Below are 27,931 nucleotides of genomic sequence, written 5' to 3'. Positions count from 1 at the left end.
GCCTGGCTCTCCCTGTCACCTACTCCCAGAGTCTGACATGGAGAATAAAATTCCTTCTTATTTTGGCCTTCAGCTACCTCGCATTGCTGCGTTTCTGTGTCGTCCACAGGGAAGAGAGCCGGTCACCCTGAATGACAGTGCCCCTCCCTGCCCTCAGCCTCTTCTCCAGTAAAAAGAGCCCCTGATCTTCAGCTGTTAGGACTCATTAGAAAAGTGACATATACCATGGCCAGTGAGACAGGGATTCCCACATGTGTCATTTGGGAGCCTGGAAAGCCCCCATGAGATGGGCAGGCGACTCCTGCCATCCATTTGACAGGCGGATGTCCTGCCACTGCCTCCCTGGGAGCCAGGCAGCCAGGTCCTGGGCAGACTGCTTCCATTTCTCCTTCTGTGCAGGAGGAACACATGGAGGTCTCCTTGCTAAGGGGGACTGGCTATCCGAGTCCAGCTCCAACCACTGGGGCAGGAGTTCTGGGTTTGGGAAAACATAAGGTGGAGCAAAGGGAGGCGAGCTGAGGGTCTGTCCCATTCTAGCCACTGCTGAGGCACCTGACAATTTGAGCATTTGTGAAATCAACCCTGGCCTCAGTCAGCTGTGCCCGAAGCCCCAGCTCCAACCCTGACCCCTTGACTCCTTCCCCTCCCTTCCAACTCCCAGGCTCTAAAGCTTTTCTGCTTCCAGGGACTTGGAGCAGAGCCTGTATGGGCACTATCATTGCATTGCTTCTGACTTTTACCAACAGGGACTATGGCCGTGGCAGCGGCACCAGGAGGAGGAGGCAGTGAGCCATCTAGCAAAGAAACCTTTTCTCCAGCTGGACAGATCATCTGGCAACCTCCTCAGACAAGTCCAGACAGAACTCTGGGCACATGAGGTGGCAGGAATGGAAACGCCCAAGCAAAGGCTGGAGAATTTGCTCCAAGGCAGCTTAGGAGAGGCCTGTCTGTCCCCCCAACACCCCAATCAGGTTGGACTGTGTTACAATTAGAACAGACACTCTTGAGAATCTCCCCAGATTTTTCTCTATAGTTTCAGAAATCCCCCTTCCTCCTCTTCAGCTCTGCAGCCTAGGCCCGACAGCCACCAGGGTGCCAGGGAAGGACCCATCTGACTTCCCTCGAGTGAGTCACAAGGCCCCCGGCTTCCTTGGCAAGAGGAAAGCAACACCAGCGAGAGGCTCAGGCTGACCTCAGCTCCTCTGACACAGCCCTTCCGGCCCCACGAGAACACCGGCAAAGCCTCCCAACAGACAGAGCTTTCGGTTTGAAAACCAGAGGTTATTTTTAGCTATGTCCTGAGGCCGGTAGCAGGACGTGAATTCCTCAAGAGGAGCCGTGGAAAGGAAATAACAGAATCCTCAAATTCCCCTGCCGTACAGGGAACCAACGCAAGAGGCCATTCCCTGCACGGCCCTCTCTCTGGGAAGGAAAGTTCCTTTGGCCACAGGTGAAGAGTAATGTGTCCCACTGGGAGCCGTGAGGAGAAGGCTAATTGCCACCATGCTGTGCTTGGTGTCTGCATTTTAGAAAGTGCTCTCCGAGACACTATCACACTGAATTTGTGGACAGTATACTCCTGCCTTCTCCACAACAGACCTGCACATAGATGTTTAGCCTGCGGGTGGAGGAAGTGGGTCCTGGTAGCAGAAATAACACTGAAGAACACAATGTGAGGTTCAGATCAACCATCTCACCTCATTGCCCAGCATCTTCCCAAGACACAGTCTGAATAGTGAGTGGCTTTTATTGTTAGGCAGATTTTGGAAACAAATTTGGGACCTTGGGCAAGTCAAGTCTCATCTTCCTTTCTGGTAAAATGGGGATAATTATAGTACCCCCCTTTCAGGCTGTCATGACAGTAAATGAGATAATATAGACAAATCTTCCAGCATTGTCGCTGGCTGGCACACCTTGAATGCTTAACTTATGTTCATTGTTATTATCATTGAAGCCCCCACCCCAGGGGACAGCACTTCAGAAATACCACCAGAGCTCCTGACTTCTCTTTTTGCTTATATTCTCCCTTTCCATGGGATGAACCTTGTCGGTGGACATTCGATCCACAGCCCTCCCTGACCCAGCAGCAGAGCTCAGTCTGGGAAGCATGTGGCAGGGAAAAGGGAGGAGATCCAAGGTGCTCTTCTCTGTCATACTACTGCACACGCCCCAACACAGCCTCTCCCCAGACTGCAGGGAGGCTGGTTAAAGTGCAGGGTCCTGAGAGTTGGACTGAGAATGGGCAAAATTGGCCTGATGGCTAGAAGGCAGGGGGTCTTGGGGCAGGAGGAAGGGTGGGGGACTCAGAAGCCCTGGCTTCAAATTCTGCCAGTGTCACTTATGAGTTACAATGTAGCTTTAGACTAATCTAGCGTTTCCCTTGTTGATTGGAAAATAAAAGGTGTTAGTCAATCTAAGATTTCTTCTTTCAGATGAAATGATACCTTGAGGCTCGGTTCCTTCAGTTTCTAGAATGTGATCTCAGTAGCAGCTGGGGTGTTTCTATACTACCCTGTGGGGCTGATTAGGCCAGGAGTTCTCAACAGACCACTACACCTGGGTTGTTTTCCTCTTACCCCTAAAGCAGCATCTTCTGGGACAGACCACTTCTGGTGATCAGCCATGTGAATTCATTCCATGGGGCTCAGAGACCACCCACCTGGGAGCAGTTGTCACTGGACACTGGAGTCAAGAGGAGGCATGGTCTCTTGCAGTGAGAGGTGGAGGGGAGGTTTGCACCTCACCTTTGGAGTGTGGCTTTCACAAAGACAGCTGACTTCAAGGGCAAGTGGAGAGTCTCTGTCTTTCTACACCAAGATTGATGTTACCAAATAGCTGTTCCAAAGCAGGGCCCAGAGGGCAAGGATCAGGCCTCCTATCTGAGTTCAGAGTAAGGCAGAAGGGCACATACCTCTGTGCCCTTGGTGAGAGACTGTGCATGAGCTCTGAACATAGATGCCTGGATTCAAGCAGAGTCTATAGCTGTGTCCACTTGGTCAGGGTATTTGGCTATTCTGTGATGCTATCTCACCAGCCACATAAAATGAGTTTAGTACTAGTAATTATCTCACAAGATTATGACGAAATCAGTTTATAAATGTAAAGCACGTAGCACAGTGTTGAGCCTATTTTAAGTGTTCAATATACATTAGCCTTTATTATCAGTAATTTATTTGTCAATACTTCCAGTTCCTCACCTCTATCCATCCCATGATCTGTCTTAGAATGAATTTTCCACCCTCACTTTGGTATGTGCCAGTATGAACATATGCCCATCACTTTGTGTACCTAGCATGTCCTCCTAACCCTTTCTGCTAGTGCCCACCTCAGCAGTTTGCCCTCAATAGTGATGCCCCCTTCTTTGTCACATTGTCTCTGTCTCATTTGTGAAGTCACTTATCACATGCATTCTCAAGAGCCAGAACCTGTCTAGTCTCTGTTCTCCTACCAGTTGCCCTCTCCCCCACCCCAATTCTCAAACGAGGGTGTGTTGCTCTGGGATTCTCGCCTTATCAGCAGAGCCTCCCAGGACATCTTAGCCGGAACACTAACGATGCCCAGGAGAGGCCATGCTTGCCTCTTTGGGAAGCAAGTGCCACTAAATATTTTATTTGGAGGGCCTGGCGACACCATCTCCCCGATCAGGATTCAGGAGGCAGGTGTTGGTGACAACCGGTAAAGGCATCTGATACCTTCCTGATCAGCTGCTACAGGCATCAGTGGCAAAGCAGAGAGGAAATGACAATCGGGCATTTCCAGTTCAGCTCAGTGAAGGATTCTGCCCTCCCTGCCATCCCATTCTGTTGTCCTTTCCAAGAGATCTGAGTGCACATGCCTTTATGCTTTCCCTTGGTCTCCTTTATTGCAAAAGGAGTTGGTGAGAAGAGAAGTTAGATTTGGGATGCAATTTTGCTGAATTGAGTCAAAGTTTGTATTAGTGACTCTCACACCGTTGGAGCCATCTGTAGCCCCACTGTCCTATTGTCTCCACTTCTATCATCGCTGTCCACCAGCATCACCTCCAGCACTGTCATTACCAGCCCCGTGCTGGTGCTGATAGTTTTCATAACAATAGGAGTAAATGGTGCCCATTATTATGACTGCACTTCCCTGGTGGCTCACACAGACAGGACCCTCAGGAGCCAGATGGTGACAGAGAAAAGGTGAGCACCAAAATGAGGGCTGTGAAGTCAGACATGGAGTTAGCAGCCACTCTCGGGATTCACCCAACCTCCTTTCTCTCCCACGGCAGAGCAAAGTCCGTCCTCTCCTCCAGCTCTCCTTTCTAATTAGTAGTGACTTTAAAGTAGGAATTCAGGGTGAATGCTGAAGATTATATGTATTTTTTAGGCAAAGAAACTACCCAAGCTCATAGACAGGAAACAAATTACCCAAGGTGACCCAAAATAAATCAGGGACAGGCTGCCATTGGTACCCACACCTTGTCACAAAAAGTCTAGAACTTCCTCCATCAGAAGCAGAAGAGTCCTGAGAATTGGTCATGCTCTGCCTCGAGGCTGTTGTGTTTGGGGGAAAGAAGGTGACTTTTGGTGGTGGGCCGTGATGGGCAGAGTGAGCATGGCACTGGGCCTGGACATGGAGGTGGTGCTCAGGGCAGATTGAAAGAGATGCGGGATTAAGGAGCAGAAGGAGTGAAAGAGATGCTGTCATAAAGGCCCCTCTCTGTGCCAGGGGCAGTTACCTCCTCTGATCTCCTCTAGGCCCAGGCATGCTCAGGAAAATGTCACACTCAGGAATGTTTTCTACATTGTGACTTGGGGGCTATAATGTCCCGTATCACAACACTTTGGGTTGTAGATAACCCCACAGACAGGTCAGATTTCATCTAAGCACAGAAAGCCCCTTCCAAAAGAGTTAGAATTGCAGAAGGGACTGAAGTTAGACATTAAGGGGGACATCCTATCTAGAGAGGGTCCCTTGAGCACAATGCTAGGGAGATTACAGCCTTTCTGATATTGCATTTTCCTGACAGCTGTCTAGGAATAAGTTTCCCCAGAGTCAGGGGATTGGTCCTGATGACCTCAGAAGGCTCCTTTTGGTTTAAGATTTCTATGAATTAAAATCTATGAGGATAAAACATCTAAAGATGAGGTTCTGAGGCCCCAGCTCGTCCCCTGTGAGTGCTGAAAGACCTGTCCTAATGTCCCTCATGCACTTGTCCGTGCAAACATTCTGAGCATCGTTCTGACAGGGACCTCTGAGGTAGTCCAGGCACGTTGGATAGCACAAGGTGAGCAAGCAGACCCTGGGTAACGCTGACAGCTGAAAGGCCTCAATTAGAATGAAAGGAGTTATCTGGTATTTAAATAATTATTAGATTGAAGGAATAATCATGGGTTTGAGCTGATTTTTTCCCCACTGTCACCCTGATGGCGTCTATAATATTATTATTCAAATGCCCATGATTCTCATTGAGAAGAGACCAAGGGAGAGAGGAGAGGGTTGGGGGAAGGCCATGGGGAGCAGGGAGGGGGTGGGGAGAGAGACTCATTTAATCTCCATGTGACAGGGCTGCAGGAGGTACGATTAGTCTTTTTCTTATTTCAGCTGTCACTCATGCACAGACACCAAGATTGTTATTAGCGTATTTTATGCATGTGATTTAAAGGGAAAGGGGGGAGGGGTGTGGGGAGAGAGAGAGTTTCCTAAGGAAAATAACGGGACCAAAGGAACAATTTAGATGTCACTGCTATGCCAGCTGCGTTTGCTTCATTAATCGAATGTCATTTTTTCCCTAGACTCTGTGCTGTTATGTGAAGCTAAGTGACTATACCTCGCCCCAGAGCGGGGGAGGAGAGAGAGGACAGAAGAGGGGAACGGGTCTCTGCCAACATGCACCCTTGGCAGCCTTCCCTGAGAAGGTGACATGAATGACACTGGCCCCTCCAGGGTGTGTCAAGAGCACTCCATCACTATGAAGGTGAATGTCCTTCTTGTGTTCACATATGCAAGTCCTTTCACAGGTGGATAAACTAGATCCAATCTCTAATAACTGAGGAGTAAGAGTTGGAAATCTGGGGAGGCTCTAACAGTCTTGGCAAGGAATGAGAGAAGAATCCACGTTCCAGGTGGGGAGCAGTGAGGGACTGAGTGGCCAGAGCTGTGTGCGGCCCTGTGCTCTGACGAAGGCCCTGGATCCTACATAACTGCGTGACAGCGACGGACTCTCTGCCTCGGTGACAGGGCACAAGAGCAGGGGCTGGGTACTGGCAAGACAGGCAGGATGACAGATGTTATGGGTAGAATTGTGTTCCCTCAAAATTCCTATGCTCAAGTCCCAGTCCCCAGTACCTCAGAATGTGACGGTATTTGGAGACAGGATCTTTACAGAGGTGATCAGATTAAGATGAGGACGTCAGGGTGGGCTGTACTCCAAAATCATTCGTGTCTTTGTAAAATGGGAAATGCAAACAAGGAGGTAAACACCCACAGAGGAAAGATGATGTGAAGGGACAGGGAGAAATGGCCAGCTACAGGCCGAGGAGAGAGGCCTGCAACAGAGCCTTCCCTCAGCCCCCAGAAGGGACCCACCCTGCTGACACCTTGACCTCGGGCTTCCCAGCCTTCAGAACTGTGAGAAGATACATTTCTGTTTTTCCAGCCACCAAGTCTGTAATGCTTTGCAAACTAGTATGGCAGGAAGGAGTAACGTGCTCTAATTTCTTGGCTCAGGAATGGCTCTTTTAAAGAAAAGTGTGTGCTTGCATACGCGTGTTTGGGGCGGCGGTGGGCATGAGCGGCCACAGGCCAAGAAACTTGGAGGTGTGGAGCTCTCACATTTGACAGCCGAGCGTGGCAGATGTGCTTCTTTCACCAGCAGAAAACAGGGGTCCAGAGCACCCTGGGCTCTGCTTCGGGGTGAGTCTTAGGATTTGCTGATTTCTGCTTTCCCTGCAGATTGGTCTGATCCTTTTTTGCCTCTCCTGCCCTATTCCTCTGCTCCTGCCCAGAAGAGTGGATATGTCACTTGCCAGACCCCAAGAACTCGATGAGATATTTTGTGACTCCCAGGGAGAGATCTCCCTCCACTCCCACCCCAGCTCCCCTTCCAGCCACGGGCCCTGTCCTGGGACCACTGCTGTTCATGCCAGGGAGGTTTTTCTGTTGCTTTTTCCCCCCAGGTCTCCCAGGGGGCTCTGATAGAGCCCTGGAAACCACACCAGCTCTCCCAGGGCCTTAGCAAAACATCCAGTGTTTGTCCTCTCCTCTCACAGGCTATAAAAGTTTGGAGTTGTGTCCCTGAATTATGAAGGGCTCCAAGACATGCACTCATTAGAGGGGCTGGGGGTGGGGTGGCTCTGTTCTTTTCTGGGGCACTGGCTGGGCTGGCTTTGCAAAGTCAAAACAAGATTCATTACCCTGGGGCCGGGAGCAGGGAGATACACCGCCTGACCCTGCAGACCCACCCTGTTTGTCATGGGCCTGTCAGAAATCTTCCAGAATTCCCTTTATTATCTAAAGGTCGCCCCCAGGGCAGAGCTGAGAGAGCCGCATGGTATAAACTAAACTCCAAGAGCAATCCATTTCAGGCAGCTGCCTTCCCCGCCACCCGTCCCCCTGCACCCCTTCCTCGGGCTCTGCCCTCTTTAACCCCATTTGGGGGAGGGTTGGGAAGCAGTCTGCCTTGCCATGGCCACCTGCCCCCTCCCCTGTCAGAAAGAATTTCTGCAAATGAGCAGGGCCTTGGGAGCACGTAGTGCTGTATGCACTAAGGGGGTGGGAGAAATGTCTCCCCACTCCTCGCTTGCCTCTGAGCAGGACACTGTTTAAACTAGCTAAGTAGTAAAGTTGCTGTTCTAGTTGGCATTTTAAAAGACAGGAAAAGGAATTTTCTGACTCCTTCCAAAGGCAAGAAAAGAAATAAAAGTGGGGATAGGGCTTTGCTAAGCCAAGTCAAAACTCATGGTAGGAGACCTCACACCCTTAAGACCACGAGTAGCATAATAACAGAAACTCCCATTTGTTTTAATAACAAAACCGATAAAGAGTAGCTACTACTATTGTTATTATTTATTAACCACCTGCCACATGGTCCTCTGTGCTAGATGCTCCGTACATGCTACTGGTAATTGTGTGATTACCTTGCAAAGTGGATATGATTATTCCCATTCCACAGACGAAGAAATGGCATCTCAGGAAACTGAGTCACTTGACTAGTACCATTCAACAGAGCATTCTGAGGCCCATGCTTTCCCCACTATTCCACATTGTTTAGATTTTTAAAATTTATTTTTCAGCCAAACCCCCTTATTAGGGGTCTGGAAAGCTCACTAGAATGTTAAGTAAGACTTGCTGTGTACTTGATTTTAAAGGTCAAAATTCGAGGCTCCATAGTCCCATGTAAGTCTGCCCTGAGCTGATCCTCAGTTTTGGTAATGGAGAAATGCTGGGGTGACATGAGTTGTGGTTATCACTGACCAGGTGGAGTTTGAGGTGTTTTGTGGCAGGAGGTTTGCTAGCTGGCGGTCACCTTTCACAGCAATTCCAACTGATCTTTCTAAGAAGCCTGGAAACGCATCTTCTGCCTTCCCATCCCACCCTCGCTGTATGAGGGAGAGCCCGGGACTGTTCAAGGTTGAAATGAGGCAGGAGGGCAGGGTTCAAAAGTACCCAACTAAATGGTTAAATAAATTAGAGTTACTCCATATAATGGCACATTATGCTGCCCTGAAACATAACGTTTTCAAAGAATAATGACACGGCTCCAATTCACACTGTGGAAGGGAAAAGGAGTAACAAAGGAGGGGAAGAAAAACCCAGAACAAAGCACCAGGCATTCATTTCAACACTCAGTCCACGGACGGACCCTGAAACCCCACATGCTGTGCCCTCAAGCTGTCCACAACTTTTTCCTCTTGAAGTAAAATGTGAGTGGCCCTGGAGCCCCCAGGTGAGGGCATTTCCTGCTTTCTCTTGCAGACCCTCCTTCTTTTCCGTCCTGAGTGGCCTCAGTCGGCCAGACGACTAAAGCCTTCTAAGGACGAGGAGCACTCCCGATCCCTGACACTTCATCCATGTCCGGGAAAGTGGCTATTAGTACCAGGTCAAGGTGCGCTTTTAAACTATGTCCATTTTCAGAGGCTAGGGTTCAAAAAGGTGTGTCTCTTCACCAGGAAGCCCAGTGCTGCCTCCTGAAAATGGTGCTCGTAAGATGGTCATGTCGTTACCATCCAGACCTTTCCCGAGAAGGACCCCGGCAGAAGCCACCGGCAGTTAAGATCAGCTGCCAATACTCTGCAAAGAGTGCTGAGTGCTTCATTTCTTATGCCTCAGACCCCTTGCCTAACTTTGCCAGGCACAGGGCGACAGTGTGATATGCACCTATGGACACACCTACCATGGCTCCTTGCTCTTGCCCGGATAGACTCGGGACTGCTAAGTGCCCAAGTTCAAGTCCCTCCCAAGCTGGCTCCTCTTTCTCCGGCCTCACTGCCCACTTCTCCCAGAGTGACTCCACTCCCAACAAACTGGTTTGTTTGTTGAGTCCCCAAAATGCTTGCTCAGTTTCAGCTGTGTAGTCCCCTCTCCCTGGAATGCCTGTTTCCATTTTCTTCTTTACCTACCCGAACCCTGCCCATCCTTCAAAGCCTCGAAAGCCTCTAGGACCTCTCCAGCCACAAGCACCTCTCTCTCCTCCAAAGTCAACTGAAAACAGCTGGTGTGGGCACATGCTGATTTTAGCGCACGCTGCACTGCAGTGCTGGCTCTCTTTTTTTTATGTGACTATGTCCTATCTCCCCGTGGAATTAGAAGCTCTTTGAGGGCAAGAGCAGTATCTCACTCTTCTTAGCTTCCCATCGTGCAAGGCTAGCATGATGATGTGCACTCAGTAACGTGATGTGCTCAGTCTGAATTGCGGAGGGCAGCAGAGAGGGGAGACGGGTGTTGATTTGCCTTTTCTCCGCTAACACTGTCCCTGCTGATCTGCCCTAAGACATGGTTTGAACTACCACACTTGGCTCAGAGATCTGTCGTAACTTGTCTTTTGGAAGTAGTGAAGAAGGGGGTGAACTATCTAGGAAGGACCTGGCTGTCCATCTTGAACCCACTGAGTGAAGAGCAAACATCACAGGTGGGTGAGGTGGGGAGAAAGATGGAGACAAGTGGGAAGGTCCCAGCTCTGTCTCTGAAGAACGCACAATCCAGACTTGTGCAGTTGAAAGTATATAATGTCATAGATCACATAAGAAGCATGTAATAATAAAAAATGGCAAATTGATAACAAAAAGTGATTAAGAGCACAGTGGAGGGATGGGAGAGCTTCAGAACGGGACTCTTCTGTAAGGAGGTCAAACTCACTCTGGAGAATGCTGCCAGGCAGCAGGTGCAGAGAAAAGACCAGGGCTTTTGGAGACAGACCTGGGCTTGTCTCCTGCCACCACTTACTAGTTTGGTGGCCTTGAACCTTTGACTATTTAGCCTTTTGAAGCCTCACTTTCCTTAGCCGTAAAATGACACTTATGGGATTATGGTGAGAATCAATTAAATAATACATGTGAAATTGTTTTGTAAACTCCACAGCTCTGAGTGAACACCAGTTACTCTTGTTTGTTTTTGGAGAAACACTGTACAAGGGCATCATCTCCTTGGCAGCAACGACCGCCCTGCATGATGGTGACAAACACTGAGGGCTCTGTTTCTGCTTGGGTGGGTGGTCACTGTGCAGTGGAACATGTGACCCAGCCCTCTCGGAAGGAACGGGGTGCTGCTGATGGCACCTTCTTCCCCACGCTGATCCGAGGTCTCTGGTAGCCATTCCCAGCAGTTCTCTCAGCGGCCCCATGATGTCCAGGTCACTCCTCCCACCTCCTCTCATGGCCCTTGGGGGACTTAAGGGCCACATATGCTGCTCTTGCTGATTTGTCCTGATCCTGTGGCAGAACGAGAGGGAGTAAAGGGGAAAGAGGGAAGCTGGTCCCCAGGAAGAGACGGTGATGCCAAGCTCACAGGTCACAGCAGTTCCCGCAGGCCACAGCTCCGCATTCTTTGGGCTCTTCCCATACAGGGTCTGCCATGGGATACAGAAAAAGTTTCTCTTCCTTCCTTAGCTCCTCTGCCTCTCCTTGTCTCCAATGCTTTGCTGAACCAACAGCCAGGTTTCGAAAAGCTATAACCCCTCTTCATGAGGAAGCTTCTAAAGCAGACTGTGTCCCTCCACCCTGTACCTTCCCACCTTCAGTTTCTATAATTTTTCTCTCTTTGTCTGAGACTCCCAGCTCTTGCAGAAAAGATCCTTAGCTGTCAAGCAGCCTCTTGTAAGTAACAGGCAGGCTCACACTCACACACACGGAGCACGGAGGTGCCGTGGAGCTGGACAAGAGGAACACATGGAAACTGAGGGGTGGCTGGAATTCCAGGCAGAGATCTGCCCACTTAAGGGCCTTGTCTGTGCCAAGATGCACATGCACCTGGCCTGGAGGACTCTTAAGCACTGGAGTGGCATCAGCCCCTTGGTGAGGAAGTAGGGAAATAGAATTTTGAGGCCCTTAAGGCCCTATTGGCTCTGGATGGACAAAAAGACATCTGGGATCCCTCAGGCCACTATGAGGGAAAGTGAAGGGCACATTATCAGGGAGGCTGAGATAGGGAGAAGAATGTGCTGAAGGGAGGCGGGGGAATGGCAGGCCAGCTGGTGGGGGAGACGAGGGGGGGGGGCGAGATGAAAAGAAGCCCCTGAGTGAGAATCTGGCCCAGATGATGAATGGGGTGTGAGAGAGAAGCCTGGAAAAGGGTAAACAGCCAGGAGGGAATAGGGAGGGAAGTGGGAGGGAAGGGGTGAGGAGAAAGAATGCTAAGGTCAAAGAGCAAAGAAAACGCTCCTGGAGTGATGGACTCAAGGTCCAACATGCTGCACACCCGGAGGTACATATGTGTGCACAGATGTGCGGCCACCCGTCCTCCCCTCCATGCCCCCGCAAAGGTGTGAGTACGTCTGCTTTCCTCCCAGACATCTTCCAGCCCCTCTGGAAAACCTTTCATCTGATGTTTTGCTCTGAATCTCCAAGAGACCCCCGTGTAATATAAACTAGCATTTGCACAGTGATTTTATAGTTTCCTAAGAACTGCAAATACGTTTTCCCGTGAATGTACCCCTCATGTAAGCCCGTGAGGTCGAGAGTAGCATCGGCATCATCATTTTGCAAGTAAGAAGACTTGAGTATATTTGAGGTTAACGATTGTGGCTAAGGTACCAGATGTGGATGTGGAAGACGGACTTGGACTTAGGTACTCCTGGAATTAAACATGTCACCCTGTTTTTCTGCTGCCTGGATTTGCAGGTGCCACCAACTGACATCTGTAAGGAGAGATCACTTCCTCCAGAGGTCACTCTCCCTCCAGGTAGGCAATGCTCTGGTCATACTTGGGCACACCCTGTTACTACTCTTTGGGAACGGGTGTGGGATACTCAGAGTTGAGCTCTTGGGGACTCCTATGAAAGTTGAGAGGAAAAAGCCTGAGGCCTGGAGCTTCTGGCCATCTACTAAGTGCCATTTGGCTCCTGCCGAGTTCTGCTGGTGGGAAGGAGGGATGGATAGGGCTGAGGCCTGGAGACAGTCCCAGGGGCTTGCACAGGTGGTGGCAGATGGAAAGAATCCAGAAGCACATTTGCAGGGAGAGAGACAGGTGTGCCAAAGTCCCCCTCCCTCTGTTCAACCTGGCCTTATCGGTGGGGCAGAAAGCTAGCTGCCAGCTCCCCCTCTGAAGTCCCTGCAGCCAGCCCTGGTGTGCAGGCTGCCCCTACCTGCCTGGGACTTCTCTCCCCTACCCATCTTCTCTCAGATCTCAGCCCGGCCCTGCTGCTCTTCAATTCCCAACCGTGGCAGATCACTGATTAATTCAGGGCTGTTTAATAACCCTTCTATTTCGATGAAACAAGCTGTCTTGTTTTCTTTATTTTTAACACTGACTTTCGTTTCTTTGCTAAGCATCTTACTGTCATTTAAATTTCTCTGTCTCCAACCAAGCTGATAATAGACTGGAGTGAGCAGCTGCTTCCATCCTGTTTATGACAATGATTAGAAGTTAGAGCTGTGCAGGCAGAGAAATGACCAAATCTCAGTGCAGACAGAGGGCTCTGCCCCTGCTTGTAGAGGGAGTGCTAATTTTAATGTGATTAGGAGAATTCTGGCTCTAGGAGACACCAGGGCTAATCCTGGCCTAGCCTTCCTGGCACCTTCCTCCGGGGAGAAAGCCATGGGACTGAAGGTATGATACCAACTCTACTTACTTCGGAATTAAGGTCATTTTTACAGACCTGATAACTCAACTTCCCTTTTCAACAAAGCTTTTCCTCCATTGAATTTACTGGGCAGCATAGAGGGAGACTTAAGCTCAGAGGATTTGACATGGGTGGGGATCTCAGCTATCACCTGTGATACCTCCTGCTCCACACAGCAATTCCTTCTGGGGACTTGCTCATCTCCCAACATCTGCTTGTATTCCCCAAATGTAGAGCTCATTCCCTCCCTGGATGGCCCCTTCCAGGGTGGGATGGCTCTGGTTAATCTCTCTTCTATCCTCCTGCAGTACTTAAATTTGACTTATGACCATGATTTGTGTGCACACCCTTGCTCCCTTGCCACACTGTAACCTCCTTGAGAGCCTGGACAAGGACTGGCCTCACTCCCATCATACTCAGCACATAGTAGATATTCTGTAAACATTTGTTCGATCAAATTAAATTATGTGGCACCAACTTCAAACTCCTTGCAAGCAAGCTACCTTTCTTCTACCTGGCAAAGCTTCCTGTTTTTCTCTACCTCGACAGATGTTGCCCCTTCCTGTCCACAGGCCAGAGATGGCTGCTTCCTCAGGAGCCAGGGCCCTACTTTTCCCTCCAGGCCTCCAGGGACTATATACAGCTGGTGGGAAGCTTGGCCAAGGAAGCTGGGGGAATGCAGTAGAAGCCAGTCAGGTGGCCTGGACCAGGTCCCCTGGATCCCAGCCCCTCACTCATTCCACTGGGTTGGCCTCGGCTGGCCAGGAAAGCTCACAGGTGCACGGTGTGCAAATTCTGGCTGGCCCGCCACTCTCTGCCTCTCGCTCCTGCCAGAAGCCTCGTGAGAGTCGGGAGCTCTCTGGGTCTCCCAGCCAGCACAGACCGCAGGCAGCTGCTCGGGTCATTGTCTCAGCCTCTTCAAGTTGTGAATGCTGAGTCTATAGAGACCGAAACACAAACAGTGCCCACAGTGCCTCTCGGGGAGGGAGGGGTGGCTTGGCCCTGCCAGGGCCATTGACTATGCAAATAGCAAGGCTTTCTGTGCATGAAGGAAAGCTGGTTGGAGCTATTTAAAAGAGTGGGGGCCTTTCTACACCACACTGCCCAGCGTCATGGAGGGGCAGTGGGTGTGTGCTAAGGGCCAGCAGACAGGCAGAGAAGAGGAGAGGTCAGTTCTCCAGGGGAATGCTGTTTCCTGTGAGATGTGTGTCTGCTCAAACCCAGGGAAGAGGAAGATGGGGAGGTCGTTGGGCACAGAGGCTGGAAAGAGAAGGTGGATAAGTGAGCATACAAAGTCCGTGTGCCAGGCCACCTGGAGCACACAAACCTCCTAGCAAGTGGACAGCTGAAGGGCAACTCACTGTGTGACTGAGGGCAACCAGTTTGGACTTTTGGGTTTCACATCTATGATGTGGGCTTGGATATAAGCTCGTATCAAATGCTCGGAAACATTTCCCAAGTATTCTATGCAGAACACCTATTTCTTTTGTAATTCAAATTATTGTTAAAGGAAATATTTAGAGAAAAAAGTTGAGGCATCTTGTCACCCCTATTTTCTACAGCAAGTTCTCAGACAGTGCTGTCGATGCACAGGGCTCTCTCCTCTCAGAGCCGCCTGCCATGCTCTGCACTTGGGACAAGGAACAAGGCCCCTCTGCTCCAGCTGGAAGGGACACGGGGGAGCTTCTTGGTCTAGGAGAAGAGAGCTGATGCTTCTCCCCAGACACCCTGGTGTGTTCTGGTCAATGATCAATGCTAGCCAAGGATCCAATTCCTGAGCCTCAGGGTCTAGCTTGGGCTCCTGGCCCCTGCTCCTGCTAATGCTCTTATGCTGTGTCTGCCCATCCTAGGAGCTCTCTCTGCAGGGGAGATACAAGCCCTACTGCAGCCAGGAAGCCAGAGGCCCATGAGATCTGTTCCTTTCCCTGCCGGGGGGTGGGTGAAGGGGGACAGAGAGGAGGAATTGATCCCAACAGCAATGCCAACCTACCAGCTCTATGATGGTGGCGTTCATCTCACTCCAAGAACTGAAGCCACCAAAAACCCAAGGGCAGCAAATTCCGAATTCAGATTCCAGCCCCACTGGTTAAATGCTGGCCTCACTGCCAGGCCCCACTGGCTTTGCTCTCAGTTTCCCATCTCCACTGAGTCTTCAGCCCTTATATCCTTTAGCGCACAGATTTTCTTTAAATAAAATCTCATTTTTCTCAGAAAACACCAAACAAATTCAGAGACAGAGAGAGAAGAAAGATATCCCTAGCTTGACTTTTCATTCCTGCTCTAATTACAATAGGTTTCCGTGCCTGCAGCAACTGTCACTTTTCCAGCCCCCCTCACACCGGCTTCCTGTGCCTGGCTCCCCTGGCTCCGGAAACTAAGGCAAGTGAGGGCGCTGGAGCTGTCATAGAGAACATTCCTTTCCTTTGTGCACATGGAGAAACTGAGGCACCGGGTCAGAGGCAGGAGTCAATTCCACCTAGTGTCTGGTGGCTCCCTCTTATCTCCCTCCTGTGACCAGGCAGCAAATGTGCCAGCGCTGGTCACCAGGTGAGAAATCTTTCAGAGAGGCTGAAGAGCTACAGTGTGGGGAGCCCTTTGTTCCTCTGCATGTCAGACCCTGTTCTCTGACACCAGGCTCTTCCTGACCATCTGTTCTCACCCCTCCTAGAAGGGCCTGAACCTCCCGCAGGAGGGTGCCAGGTGTGGCTTCCCAGCTCCACAGGCACTTCAGAGTATTCTCTCCCGAGTCCTTGGGCCCAGAGAGCCGGAGGGCTTGACACCTTGGGGATCACGTCGGGTGGTAGACTCGAATTTTGTTCATTTCCAGGAAACCTCAGGGGGCCGTTTGCCTTGCAAAAAACCTGGTGGTGTGGGTTTTAATTCCACTGAGAGTAAAGGGACTTGTTGGGAAGGTCTGGGCAGTTGGGGTGAGCATGGGGTGGAGGGAGGGGGTCAGTCTTCTCATCAGAGGACTGTAAAACCCTCAATGGCCCCGCTCCTGGAAGACACCCCTACCCACCAACCTGGAGCAGAGACCTGGGGGTGGGGGGGCTGTGCTGACTCAGGAGGAGTCTTCTGCCTGCAGACAGGGGAAAGAGCCTGGGTCTTCCTTTCTGGCTTTGGGCAGGGCTCCCTCTCAGATGTTCAGAAAATAGGCTATTCTCCATCAGGTATCTTTGTTCCTCAGGAGAAAAAAAAAAAATGGGAAGCTGGGGAGCAGTCAGGAGAGGTCAGAGGCCAACGTAATATTTACCCAGCCCAGCCGAGGCCTTTCGCTTTTATGAAGCAGGAAACCACTTCAAAGCGACAATATCCCCTTCTGCCACTTCTATCTGCTTCTGGTCCTCCTGCCTCCACACGGTACTTTCTACACACCCTTTCCTCTCTTCCTGAACCTTCCCCCCATTCTCCCTTACAGGGAGGAGCCATCTGCCTGGCCTCCTGCTCCCCACTGGCCACCTGCTCAGAGAGGTGAAACTGCTTACTCACGGTTGGGTTGCGGTTGCACAGCAGTGAACACCCCTGGGTTCCCCTGACTCTGAGCTGTCCCTCAAGTGCTCTTGTTCACTCTGAGAGTAAGTCCTCTTACGACTTTGGACTTGAGAGAGGCACTGGGGTTACAGTTCCTTATCCGAAGCCCCATGTCACCACCAGACCAGACAGAGAAACTAAGGGCAGGAAAGTCTCTAGAGACTGGGGTCTTGTGGTTCTTTACATTTGGGGGAGAGGGGGTGTCACAAATTCCTTCTCTTCCGGAATGTATAAATACATGCACTCACTTAATTCTTGCAAGCATTGAATTTCAAAGGTTTCACAGGCCTCTTGCACCCCAAGCATGCCTCCTAGTTCTGTGCATCCCAGTGCAGGGGTCCATCCCCCCAAGGCATCTCTGACGTGGCTTCCGTAGCCTCCATTTGAACACTTCAAGGGACAGGGAGAGTGCTACCTTCCATTGTAGAATTAGAGAAAGTTTTTAAATTGAGTCAAAATCTGCTTCCTTCAACTCTCCCTCCATTAGTCCTCCTCTGCCTTCTTTCTGGACAGAAACTTTAAAAGAGAGTGGATCCTTCTCCAGGTAGCAAACATATGGCAGAGATGGCCCACAGAGTGGACTCCCCGGCTTAGCCAAGGTGGAACGGTAAAATCTGAATTTTCTCTCAAGTCCTATCCCTCAATCAAGTGCATTTAGATAAGAGTGGGTGAGTAACAGCAGCATTCTGGACGTGGGAACATGATGACAATAACATATTCTGAAGAACCACACTGATGTCTACACTGCCAGCTCCAGAGGCAGCGGAAAGGGATGCAATTTGCATTGAATATAATGTGAAAACTCCTCTGAGTGTGTACCCTAGAGACCTTAAACAAGGATGTTGACTAATAGAAAACAACTTCAGTGTTGTCAGTTTAAAATCCACAGAGGAGAATGAGGAAAAAAAAAAAATGGTTAGGGGTAGTTCTGAGAAGCTGGGGTACGGGTGGACATCATAGTCATTCTTGACAGGAAACCGTGAAGTTCTCAGGCACCTCCGAGCCTCTCTGGGAAATCTACATCTCCCAATGACTTAGCGCAAAAGCTATGGGAAGCCCCTGCCCTTGCTTCCTCTGAACCTCCAGTGCACTAACTCCATTCTGCCTTCTACCAAAGGCATTTGGGGGTACTTGGCTTATGCAATTCCTCCTCCCCAGTGTCCTGTAAATTCCTGGAAGGTAGGATGCACTCCTTTTTCATCCTCGTACTAGGAGGGAGCTACTACATTCTTGGCACTGCACGTGTGATCGATCCCTATCTATTTAAACTTAAATGGATTCCAATTCCTGCTTTCAGTGTCTTCCTATTTGCTTCAGAGTGAGGAGAAAGAACTGTAGTGTAACAATTTAAATATGAAGATAAAATTGGAGGGGATGTTCTGTAGTTCTCCCTGATCTTCCTTCTTCCATCCCTCTAGACCCAAACAAGAACCTAAGGTGGAGAAGGAGGCTGTCTAAATACAAAGAGAGAAAGCTGGGGAGGATAATTCCCCAGAAAGGGCTGAGAAGTGCTGGAGTACCTCTGTCAGAAGCTTCTACCTTCTCAAAGCCTCAGAGAGAATGCATGTGTGTGTTGAGGGGGTCATAGAGAAGAGAGGTTCATTCACCAGCTATTGGTGCTGGGCCCCAGGATTCCTCCTCCTCTTCTTTTCGAAAGACAAGTTGAACTTTCCAAGGGCAACTCTGTTGCTTTTTATCTCTCACCCTGAAAGTAATTCTAGCCAAGCAAAAGTAGGATTAAACTTTCATAACATGATACATTAACCTTGTTTTCCTTCTCTCTTTTCTCTGTCCTCCTTACCCCCCACCCTTGACCCCCAGGTAAATTTGAGCCAAAGGGAAACCGAGATAGAACATCAGGGGATGGTATCAGATCTGGAGAGACGCTGCTCTTTGGCCCCCTGCCCATCCTGAAACTTCAATATTTTTTCCATACTCCTGTTAGACAGTTATTATCTCCTTAGATGAGAAAAGCCTCTGGACTCTGCTCTCTCTCAATATTGTCCTCTGCTGAAATGAAAGAGGGAATTATAATTCAGAGAAAGGCTCCCACAGAGAATATGAAGACAAAGATTAAATCAGTGATACGACGTTGACATGTGTTCAGTTCCTGAAAGGTCTTTTTAAAAAAGCCTCCTCAGGAGCAGTTTTGCTACCACCTGAGAGTGTTTCAAAAATTTGCATTTAGGGAGTTGGAAGAAGGGAAGGCATGTGAAGGCGCCTTGGGGATGGGCCAAAAACTTCTACTGTTGATAAAGAAAGGCCAGATCCTCTCCGTGGGCCAGCCAGCAGACTGGACTGCCTGCTAACTTGAGAATGCACCCCCTCCCCGCCTCCCACCCCAGACACATCCTGTTGGGGCAGGCCTCTGAGCCGAGCTGCTCACAAGCCTGTGCACTGCTGCGTAATGCTGCAGGCGCCTTCCCAGCCCCTGCAACCAGACAGGGGCCCAGAGGTCCTGCTGGCAATAGGACCCTACCAGTTGTGGTCTCTGGGTTGTGACAGCTGGAAGTTTCTAATATATCTCATCTTTTTTTTTTTTTTTTTTTCCTCCTAAAAAAAAAAAAGAAAGCACAAAAGCCACTGTTTGGGGGTCAAGCCTGGTTTTCAAGAGTCCCCTCTAGTGGAGATAGCCTGCTACTTCGGCTTCCCAGTTCAAACCAGAGCTTCCCTCGCCAGTGAAGGCTCCGATAGAGTCCCCTTCTGCTGGCTCTGCTCTTTCCCACTTTCTCTCTGTGTCTTCTCTCAGCTTTTTCCACCCCACACTGTCAACCTCTCTGTCTTTATCTTCCCTCTGTCTCCTGGCTGCTCTCCATCTACCTGAGACTGTGTCTACATCCTGACTTCCGTCTTTGCAGGTGCACCTTCCCTACTGCATCTGGATCTGCATCTTTGGTCCACCTGCTGGTTTTCTCTGAAGTTTAGGACACCAGGTCTGACTAGCTAGAAATGCTTTGGTAAGGCCTTGGATCAAATGGTAAAACCTCAGAGGGCCAGAACAAGGACCCACAAGCCAGATCCAGTGAAGAGCACTAGGAATCAAGCTTTCCTGGAGGAGGATGGAGATTGGACAAAAACTCACTCCCCCACCCCATGCAAACTTTGGCCTAATGGGTTTATATACATTTTTGAAGCTGGTTTATACCTAAGCTCAGAGCTCCTGCCTTGGAGTCCTGTGTGAAACCAGCCTGCTTTCACTCTGCCTCCTCCCCAGTCTCTAACATCCACCCTGCCACACAAACAGCTGGCAAGGCCTGGGTGAAGGAACAGTGGGCAGGGGTGGAAAGAGGGTGCTCGTGCAGGGGAAAGGAAAGAAAGGGGTGACCTGGGGCCAGGCACTGAGCCCGGGCTGTACAGGGACGGGGAACAGAGTGAGCATTCTGCTGGGGTGAGAGGGGGCCGCAGGTGAGCACCTGCTCATCATCTGGGTTTCCCAAAGATATCCTTTCACCCAAGTGGGAGATGGGGCCAGGCAGGGCAGGGGTTAATGGTTAACTGACTGTGAGAGCAGGGACTTATGCACAGTTCAGGTCCAAGCCTTTCCTTTCAGCTCTCCAGACTCCTTTCTTCCTCACCCCTTACACTCTCACCAGCTAGGAACCCTGTTCCCTGACAAAGAACTTTCTTGCCTCTATTTCTGCCCTGAATTCCAGATGGAGCAATGTAGAAGTAGATAAAGAGGTTCCATATGTCCAAATGCCGGGCAAGGGGGCCCCAGATAGCCTGAGGGCTATAAGCTTAGGAGGAAAGGGGGTGTCCCCTTCTTCCCAGCCATCCCTCCTGGGCGCCTTGGGACCAGCTGTTTGACCCCAAGAAGAACTGCCTTTCTCTCTATCTCCTCAGGGCTCACCTTTAGAAATGACCAGAAAAGAACTAGATGCTCACCCACCCCTCATTTACCCTAATCAGGCATGAAATCTTTGTAACTAAGTGAGAAAACTGTTAAGGGAATAGGTTCCATTTATCATTGTTTGAACTGAGCATATGCTAAGGGGAGAAACGGAATGTTCACATATAATGAATTGATAACAGACTGCCCCTGGTGAGGGTGGTAGTGGTGGGGGTGGGGTTGCACATGAGCTGTAAAACCTCAGCACCTCAAAGCCTGTTTCCACCAGTTTCCCTATGGACAGTCCTGAATTACTGCTAGTTAACAGACTGTAACACAATGTTCCAGTCTCTTTATGATCAGAATGGGGGTGGGGGTGGGGGCCTGGGCTTGGCGCTCCCTGCCTTTCCATTTGCCATGATGGACAGAAGTATACTGTGCCCCAGTTTGTGTGTGCAGAGACAGCTGTGTGGCAATACAGGGAGACAGCTGGTGGGGGGGGGGGTGCTGCTGGAGACAGGAATTACCTCCCCACACCAAATCCTGTATCTTGGTGAGACAATCACAGAAAACGAGGTAGGACAGAAACTATAAAAACCCCGAACAGTGACAACTCCAGCACCATAAATATTTCATAGTACCTGAACTGGTGAGTTTAGACTGCTGCCAGCTGCTGCCTTGTATATTTAACCATGTCACTGGTTTCCCCCTTGCTCCCATGTTTTCTTGTAACATGCCCATGAAATAAAGATTAGCTGAATAATCAGGAGTATCTGTAAATGAGAAAGGGATCTAGTAGAGAAGTAGCTGTTCTTTGAGGGTTTTCTTTCTAACCTCATTTTAAGCACAGTCTCCAGTAAAACAGATGGTGAACTTTTACGTTCACTACATCTGCAGCTGTTGATGGTCATGGTCAAGAGAGTTGGAGGGTAAATGTTCCTTGATTCTCTGGAGGCAGGGGTAGTTATTCGAGTCATCTCTGAAAGGGGGGCCACCAGCCTTGTAATGACATGGTTTGGGTGATGGACGTGTGACACCACCATTTACTCTTCATTTAGACATGAACTGAAAGGCCAGCTGGCCCCCCTGCCCTGCTCTGGGCTGCAAGAGACCCTGGACCTTATGACCTGTCACAGAGAATCCCAGTTGGGATTCCCTTGCCAGACTCATGGTCCCTGGGCAGTGGAGACCTTCCGGCACTTTACCACTTCAGATCCTGTGGCTCCCCCAGCCTCTCCCCTGCACATGGCTCCAAATGCCATTTCCATTTAACTGCTTTGCAAGCCAATTTGCCCCCATCCTAATGCAATTTGCTGTGGACAGTGAGGGAACCGAAAGGGCAGTCTGCATTGTCCTCCCTTTATCAGCAGGTCCCTGAAGAGGATCGGCTGCGGGACAGAGGCTGCGGGACGATTCTTAAGTAATGCTGGCTGGGCAGCAGGAGCCCAAGTTCTAGGTTGAGGAGGGGTCTATAGTGACAGGCAGTGATGCCAGGTGGAAGAAGAGGAAAGAAAAACAACCTCTGTAAGGTATCCTGACAGATTCTGCTCTGATTCCTCTGTTCCCAGCCCTCTTCCCCCCCTCTGCCTCCCAGGTAATTAGTTCAAATGGTGCTCTTTGAGAACAAGGGAAGTTAAGGAATTCTTCCCTCTTGCCTGGAGGTCAGAGTGGGGAGGGCTGTGAGCAACTCCCGGAGCTTTCTGGGGTGATTGCACAAAAGTTGTGCATTTCAATTAGGAATAGCTGAATTCCTCCAGCCAGGGCTATCTCTTCCCGGGGCTCTGTCACTCAGCTGAAGACCCCAGCATCCAAAGCCAGCCCAGAGGGAAGACTGAAGTTTCAAGGTCTAGGAAAGAAGCTCAGCAAGACAGGAGCCTGCTATTGTGTGGGGAGGGAGAGAGGTGAACCTGACTCTCTCCCATTCCCAAAGCGTCCAGCCCTGCCGAGATACTCATCTTGGCCTGTCGCCTCTAATCCGTGTCCTCTGTGCTTGTGAATAGAAGGGGATGAATGCGCCCCCAGATTTCTGTGAGTTCCTACAAACTGATGGGCTCCCAAGCCACTGCCTCAGGCTATGACTGGCAGCCTCACTCCCTCAAACTGATCTTGTCTTTATGTCCCTTGCATACCCACTATTGGTGTGCCACTGTCACCCTAGCATCTCAGATTCCCACAGGAGACCTGATCGTATTTCCATTGCCCACCTCATGGGGCTCTCATTTCTAGACCCATTACTGACTTAGAACCCAAGTCTTTTACCCACTTCTCTCTCCCCAATTACCTCGATCCCTCCTGAACTGAGCTGTGTTTGAGCAGGTAGATCCTCCTAGGGCAAAAGTCATGCTAAACAGGTGGACATTTTTTCAGGGACATAGAATGGCAGTTTCTGGTGACTCTGGCCATTTAGAGGAGGATTATCACACACAGAGACTACCTGTGAGATGGATTAAAAAAGGGCTAGAATTTTCTAAGACCCCTACCTCACTTGTGGGGTGGGGCAAGAAGGAGCACATGAAGGGAAATATTCCCCAGTGGTTTCTAGAGAGCAAACTCCCACTTCAACCCCCAACACTCCCATACTGCTCAAATCAGGGCGTTGGGCCCCTGCTGGGCGCTACACTCCAGGGGCGGAGAAGAAGCACTTATCCCCCACTCTGCCTAGGAATCGCTCCCTGAGCCTATGGAACCCGCGCAAACGATGCATTCCCCTTCCCCTGATCCCAAGTCTCCTGATTCGAAGGAAACGGCTAGTGGCCACCAGGGACTCCGGCAGCGGAGTGAACGGCTCCAAACCGATCGCTGGCCACGGTGGCCTTGGACTGCCTTGCTCGTGCCACCGAGGCCCTCTTTGGGATCCAGCTCTCGGGACAGCCTCGCCGCCCTGGGGTCCCCCAAAGCCGCAGAGCGCCGGCAGGTGCGCGGTGCAGGCGCGTCGCGGAGCGCTGCCTCCGCCCGCAGCCCGCGGCTGGGAAGCCGGTGACCGGCCGGGAAGCCCGGGGCGGGAGGCGGCGGCTGCGAGTCCCCGGCACTGGCGCGCACGCCGCGTTCCGGCCCGCGAAAGTGGCCGAGCCCGCGCGGGGACTCGCAGCCGCAGCGGATCCCGGGCGCCTGGGGCCGGGACCCCAAAGAGGCGGGCGCGGGAGGAGCCGCCGCGGGGTGTGCGCGCGTTTGCGGAGGGCGCCGCCGACTCGGAGCGCCCAGCCCAGCCCAGCCGCCGCTTACCCAGCTCGGCGACGTCGGTCTGTCCTTCCGTCCCTGCTCCGTCTGCCTCGGCCGCCGGCTGCCGAGGGCGGCGCGCGGCCCCTCTCCCCGCCCGCGGCTCGGAATCACGGGGACGACCAAATCCACATGGGGTCCAAATTCATTAAAATCCACGTCAAGCCACCAGCCACTTATCTGTATTCCTGAAGTGGCCCCTCGGTCTCCGCTGCGCGCGCCCCTCAGTCCTCTGTCGCCCCGCCGGGCGCTGTCGCCGGCTCGCGGGGGGCAGCCGGAGGCGCCGAGGGGGCGTGTGGGGGCGGCTGGCGGTGTCCCTCGTGGGGAAGACGCAGAAGCCAGCTGTCTTCAGGTTTTTCCAGCGCGACTTTCCGGGCTCCTCTGACATCAGCAGTCGCGGCGCTTCCTTCCCTTCTCGCTCCGCCGTTCGCTCACAGTCCCATTTCCTCCGGGAACCCGGCTTTCCAGATCGATCTCCGGGCTGCTCCGCTCGCTCCGGCGCCGGCGCTGGCGCTCCCGACCGCTCCCAGGCTCGCGGGTCTCTCCCTGGATCGCTCCGCCGCCCTCCGCTCCAGCGCGGCGCTGTGGCCGCTGCGCCCGGCAGCTCCGGCTCCCGCGGCGGCGGCGGCGGCGGCGGGGCCCTCCGCGCCGGCCTCCCTATATTACCGTGCAGCTCATTATCATAGAGGCCGCGCGCGTTAACCCCCTCCCTGCCGGCCGCGCCCGCCGCTGGCACCGCCCGCCGCCACCCGCCCCCGGCCCCCGCCCGCGCCGACTTCCTCCTCCGCACGCTGTCAACAAAGGACCATCAGGTTTGGCATCGGGAGGTCGCCCCGCTGCCCGCCCTGCGCCCCGCTCAGCCCGGACCCACCGGCCACCTTAAGTAGCCAAGGGGGCAACGAGAATGCTGCCAGGGCCTGGGAACGCGGGTGCAGACCTTGCGAGCCCAGCTGGCTTATCCCGCGGTGGAGATGGGGGGAGCTCAGGACGCAGGCAGAGGGGGTGAGGGCAGTGGGGACAGAGCCCCTTGTCCCTTAGCATCCCCCGTCACCGCACACATCCCGCACACTTCCTTCGTCTTTCAGGGACGGGCCGGTGGGGAGGAACCGGCCTTGTCTGGTGGGGTTGAGACCGGGGTCTCGAAATTTGTGGGAGCAGATTTCCTTTTCTCGTGAATTTCAAGAAGCCAAGAAGCTGTGGAATGAGGTTTGAAGTTGCTGTTATTTATCATTTTTGTAAGGCGAAGATGAGCCTTGCTCTGAGTCGAATCTCAAGCTTCCAGCTCTGTTAAGGATGCTGGGCTTCTGGCAAGTCCTGACTTGGATGGGGACCGTGGGGACGGGAGGAGAGCTTTCTATATCCAGATCCCAAAAGCCCACCTGGCACGGGAATCAGAGCGGTGGCAGTAAGATAACTTATTTTAATACCTAAGGTGAGAGGTTTCTGGATTCCGGATGACAATGCCTCCGGGCCCTCAAGGCCACTGATTCCGCTAGGTACGGTCTCAGCATCTCCCCAGTCTCTGGACGCGGCTCTCCGAAAGGGGCCTGCAGCTAGACCCCCGGCGAGTTGGCAGGATCGGCGTAGTCCCTGCTCGTGACTAGAGCACTGGCGAGTTTACTCAACACGTCCAAGTGTTCGCATAGCTTCCTGTACTGCCCTCTCGTGGCCACAGTCCTCAGTGTTAGAAACAGAAAAAAAAACAGAAGTCATTCCTAAAACCCTAAAAGCGGTTGTCTGAAAGTCTTAGGGCAGTAGGGGCGGAAGGAAGGAAGGGAATAAGGAAATACAGAAACAAGGGAGGGAGGGGGAAGAGAGAGAGACGAAAAAAAGAAAAAGAAATTTACACTCTCCAGACATTTCAAAAGATCCTCCGTTCAGTACAGGACTGGGGAAATCTAGGCTTTACTCCAGCATCTGCAGAAATTAGCTGATTCTTCAAAAGTTCTTTATTGTAATTATCTGAAGTTTGTGTCTCTGTAACTTTCACCGGTTATTATTTTTTCTCCTGTGGAGCTACAAAGAATCTGTCAAGCTGTCTTCCCTGATTCATACATGTTCTTTTCTTCAAGCTTCTTTAGTATTTACTGTTGATAACACTCTGGGCAATTATCATATTTACTCTATATTATTATTTATTTCTCTTTATAAGTAGGTCTTGTCTCCCATCCAGACAGTCTAGTCTATCATCTTATCTCTGGGAGGTCTGACTCTAAACCACAATTTATTAAGAAAGGTGATTTGAAGAAGATGCTAGAAGATTTTGGAACATTTCCCCCATTTGCCCAATGCACGAAGCATTGGTCTGGCCACCTACAACAGTGGTACGGTAGGAAATATGTCATTGATAAGGCTTACAACTGAAAATTAGGGCCCTCTGGTTCTAAACCAAGTGCTGTGTGACTCCAGGAGGGTTCACATCTCTTCCCCATGCCTTGATTTAACCATATCTTGGAGAGATTATAATACAATCTAAATGATTTTCTGATACTACCCCACCCCCACCCCTGTGGTCCAGAAATAAATCTAGAAGATCGAAGAAGCATAAGATGAAACAGACTCTCCAAATCCCCCCTCCTTCACCAGCACGCCTCTCCTCCCTTCCCAAATAAAAGGAGAAGAGAGAGGGAGGGAGAGAAAGAGCAAGACCCAGGCAGGAGAACACACTGCAGGCAGGGTGACACACTACCACCCAGGTTCCACATTGCCTCTGAACACGGTCTGAGATCTGAGTCCCGTGAGATTATGGAGGTGGCCATGGTCAATATAACAATGGGGAGAGCACTGAGCTGGAGTACCCTGGATAGAGTAACACTTAACTTCTCCAGCTGTCAGTTTGTCCATCTATAAGATGGGAATTTCTGCCTTCAACCTCCAGACAGCTGAAGGAATTAAAATAGTTATATGCAGAAGCGTTTGAAGAATTAATAGTATCATTAAGATAAAAAGATTGTTGTTATTTTTAGTCCTCATAGGCTAGAACAAATATGGATCTTATTAGTTAAGCATGTAATTATAATAATATACTCTGGAACTAAAAAATAATTGGGTTTATGGTTTGTATTTAGATGTAATATCCTCTCAGGCAATGGCAGTACACATGAGCCTCTAGTCTCTAAAGGTGCTCAAATAACCTTATCCCTTTAATCATTGGGTATTTATTCATTTATTACATCAGTATTTATTAAGAGTAAATTTACTACATGTCTTCCTTAATGGGACAGTACATAATTCTCTCTTTAGAGATATTTTTCTTTTCTTTTTTTTTAAAAAGATGACCGGTAAGGGGATCTTAGTCCTTGACTTGGTGTTGTCAGCTCCATGCTCACCCAATGAGCTAACCGGCCATCACTATATGGAATCCGAACCCATGGCCTTGGTGTTATCAGCACCACACTCTCCCGAGTGAGCCACGGGCTGGCCCTAGAGATATTTTTTCAAAAAAGCATGCCAATAATCCAGCAGACTCCATACCTCCAGATCTGTCTACGTCTTGTGAGGGCTCCAGTTTTTTTGCATCTATCCAGTCTTCACTGTATTCTTCACCTTGTGCAGCTGATGTCAAACCCATAGCTCCTGGGGACAGAGTAATCCTCTGCCAGTGCCTTGCAGTTCATCCTCATTTCCATCAAGAGGGACAGCCACAACCCAGCAAGGTTATGGGCAAGTAGTAGGCATTTAATAAATATTTATTAAATGAATGAATGAATGCATGAATGGGGAAACGCTTGTCTTATGCCAAATTCTCAACTTTGGAAAGTCATAGCAAGCTCAGCAACGTTCTCCCCCTGCCTCAACCTCCCCCGGTCATGGTACTCTTGGAACCTCGCCCTTGGAAAGTCACTTGTGGATTCTGCATTGTTACTCCAGGCCTCTTTGCTTGTCACTAGGTGGGTGACTTAGGGAAGAGGATAAGAGAGTAGGAGAGAACAGGCAACAGCATTCTAGAATGGGGTTGAATTTTTCCTGTGTGAAATGGGTCTTTCTCCTGTGGAAGGCATATCTGGCTGAGAATGCCGGCCTGCATTTCCCAGGCCAGGAGCAGTGCCCCCCTGTATTTCCCTCCTCAGGCCCTGGAAAGCGAGTCCTTAGGCTTTGGGGAGCTGAGGCCAAGG

At 50.9% G+C, this 27,931-nt stretch overlaps 1 protein-coding gene across 1 annotated transcript in view; it reads right to left on the bottom strand.

The window, feature by feature from the left end:
- The window catches only part of PLXNA2 (plexin A2), a 204,543-nt gene extending 180,099 nt beyond the window's left edge, over positions 1 to 24,444 (bottom strand). Inside the window, exon 1 of the mRNA XM_063114090.1 lies at positions 23,823 to 24,444. The gene's annotated coding sequence lies outside the window, so the exon portion shown is untranslated. The remainder of the gene's footprint in view (positions 1 to 23,822) is intronic.
- Between the last annotated feature and the right edge of the window lie 3,487 nt (positions 24,445 to 27,931).

This window comes from Cynocephalus volans, chromosome 11 (genome assembly GCF_027409185.1).
Source record: "Cynocephalus volans isolate mCynVol1 chromosome 11, mCynVol1.pri, whole genome shotgun sequence".
Classification (NCBI taxonomy): domain Eukaryota; kingdom Metazoa; phylum Chordata; class Mammalia; order Dermoptera; family Cynocephalidae; genus Cynocephalus; species Cynocephalus volans.
This window is presented reverse-complemented; position numbering and strand designations above follow the sequence as displayed.